The sequence below is a fragment of the Egretta garzetta genome, unplaced genomic scaffold (genome assembly GCF_000687185.1).
Source record: "Egretta garzetta isolate BGI_Z169 unplaced genomic scaffold, ASM68718v1 scaffold14, whole genome shotgun sequence".
Taxonomy (NCBI): domain Eukaryota; kingdom Metazoa; phylum Chordata; class Aves; order Pelecaniformes; family Ardeidae; genus Egretta; species Egretta garzetta.
In genome coordinates this window covers 1,541,531-1,543,773 of record NW_009259588.1, presented here as the reverse complement: position 1 = coordinate 1,543,773, position 2,243 = coordinate 1,541,531, and positions in this window count along the sequence as shown.

The window sequence follows — 2,243 nt, the reverse complement described above, 5'->3', positions numbered from 1 at the left end:
AATGCAGAAAGGAATAAATAAAAAATCCTCTTAGAGTGCTTTCTGATGGAGGCGCAAAATATGGGATTAAAACATCTTCATACATAACATAGTGGGTATATTTCTTTATGTGATACCCTTGTTTAATTCCTAAAGTAAGATTTAGAAGAAAAATGCATACTAAAAACATGATTCAAGAAGGAAAAGAAGGAAAAATATATATGTTCTGGGAGTCACTTCTCATATCATCATACCATGCCTGAATTTTAGTTACCCGATACAGACATCAGCAAGCAAATTAAGACCTCCTGAAGCACATAAACCAACCATAGGCTGTTTGCAGCTTTTATTCATGGGATATGCTTGTGTGTACATGGAAATATATATGTAGTCCAGTTGACTATAAGCTTTTTCCACATTAATACAACCTGTATGTTAGCGATATGGAAATCTCCTGAGGCAACCACCAAATACATCAGTGTAAGGACAAGGCCACTTGGCAGCAGTGGTCACCTTCTTCAGTTGGTTTAACTGAAGCTAAAATGGTTTCCGTGATAGAGCAGCTCTGATGGAAAGGATGTTTGAATGGGGGGGAGTGCAAACAATGCTCTAGACATGACTCCCTTTAGAGGGAATGCCTCTTACTTTGATAAGTAGAGTTTTTTTCTGACTGGAGGAAAGCTTACTACAAGTGTTTTAGAGTAAAGTTTAGGGATGTCTGATCTAGATGCTTAACAGTTTTCAAGACATGCTTAGATCTGGCAGAATGCCCAAACTCACCAAAATATTTTCACTCCAGAGTGAAGGGGAACTTACCCAGTTTAAAAGCTGCCCGACTGTACATAGTCGTACCAGACAGTTTTCCTTGCTGCCCGTGTGTGCTGGTTATTATAATAATCATATTGCACCAATTGCTCTTTTAGGACAAATCTGTTTTTCAAAGAGGAATTAAAATCTCCTGTTCTCTGCATATGGCAAATGCCTGCCTGGCACCTTGCTGGTCGGCAGGCACGAGGGGTTTGAGGCCTCAGAAAGTGAGGGTTAGTTGGTCCCTTACCAACTTCTATTGTAACAGATTAGTAGGAAGTGTTAACATTTATATGCATTTCTGACCTAGAGATCCAAAGACCAGCTATACAATATAGAAACATTGCCAACCATCTTAAATGTTTTTTTTTTATTTCATAGGGTGTCTTCTCGATCTTGTATTGTAGCCTAGTAATAAGGAGTAACCAACAGATATAGCTTTACACTACAATGATATTATGATAATTATATAATGTCACCTCTTACTCAGCTATCTCATAAACAGACCTAATGTCTCCACATGTGAAATTATTTCCTGGCTTCTGATCACTTGCCTGTAAGTCTTTCCAGCTCATTGTATTTCTGCTCTGTTTTGTGAGAAGTGCCGACAGACAGTAAGCAAGATCAAAACTGAAGGGTGACTATTGATTTATAGGACCATACGATAAATGTCTTCTATAAAGTGTCTTCTTTTCCATCTCTTAATACTTCCTAAAACACCCTGGTTTTGTTGTTGTTGGTTTTATTTTCATTTTTAACTTATGGCTGCACATTGAGCAGATGGCTTCATTTGAGCCATGCACAATGCTGTCTAGGTCTTTTTCCTGAATGTTTACAGTTAATTTAGAGCAGCCCAAAACTCCCACTGAAGTCAATGGGGAAAATAAATAAGAACTGCTGAGGAAGGCCCAGAGGCTGGCAGGATACTGCACACTAATAGTCTTCAGTGTAACTTGGAAAAAAAAAGGCAGATTTTTTTGAGATACGAGCTTATTAAAGTGATAGCGCTACTAGCTTTCTTTAGGTAGAACTGGCAGTATGAGATGTAGCTATCTATTTCTTGGAAGAGAGATGATGCAATTAGAGTATTAAACATTATAAACAGGCTACAAAATATTTTTTTTCGTCATTCCACAGATCAGAAGGATTTAGGACAAAATTTCCACAGCTGGATATTTCAGCACTCTTCTGGAGGCACATAGAGCCATTGGTGCTTAGCATAACTGAGAATCACACCTTTATTTAGGTGACCCTGCATGGAATCAGGATCCACTTTAGGTGCTCAGCTTTCAAGGTCTTTTCCCCTGGGTCCAAGGGTAATGTTGTTGAGGGCAATGACTCCTTCACACAAACCAAAGAAAAGTAATGGAGGAGAGCCCTGCAGTAAGGAGCAGGACTGTGAATAGAGCTGTTGCCCTTGCTTGTCTCCTCTTTCTCCAGCAAATCACACATGGAAA